Source organism: Mustela nigripes, chromosome 13 (assembly GCF_022355385.1).
Source record: "Mustela nigripes isolate SB6536 chromosome 13, MUSNIG.SB6536, whole genome shotgun sequence".
NCBI classification, from domain to species: Eukaryota; Metazoa; Chordata; class Mammalia; order Carnivora; family Mustelidae; genus Mustela; species Mustela nigripes.
Window position 1 is genome coordinate 55,618,282 of NC_081569.1, and position 307 is coordinate 55,618,588.

Below are 307 nucleotides of genomic sequence, written 5' to 3' on the forward strand. Positions count from 1 at the left end.
ATATTCCAGATGTTCCTTGATTTCAGAAAGCAATTTTTTTTAACTCTGAATTTATTTACAAGAGATTCTTTTTAATGAAAGAATCAAAGCAACATTCCTGTAAAGCACAAATTCCTCTGATAGTTTATAACTTTTTCAAAATGATGTTTCAACTCATTAGATGTATCCATACATAAACTATATATAGGTATCCATATTACATACTCGTAAAATTTGGTGACTAGATTTACGTCCAACAGTTTGAGGTCATTCTACCAATGCCCAAAAAGTGGTAGAATACCTGTATTTTTTCTACTGACTAAGGAAA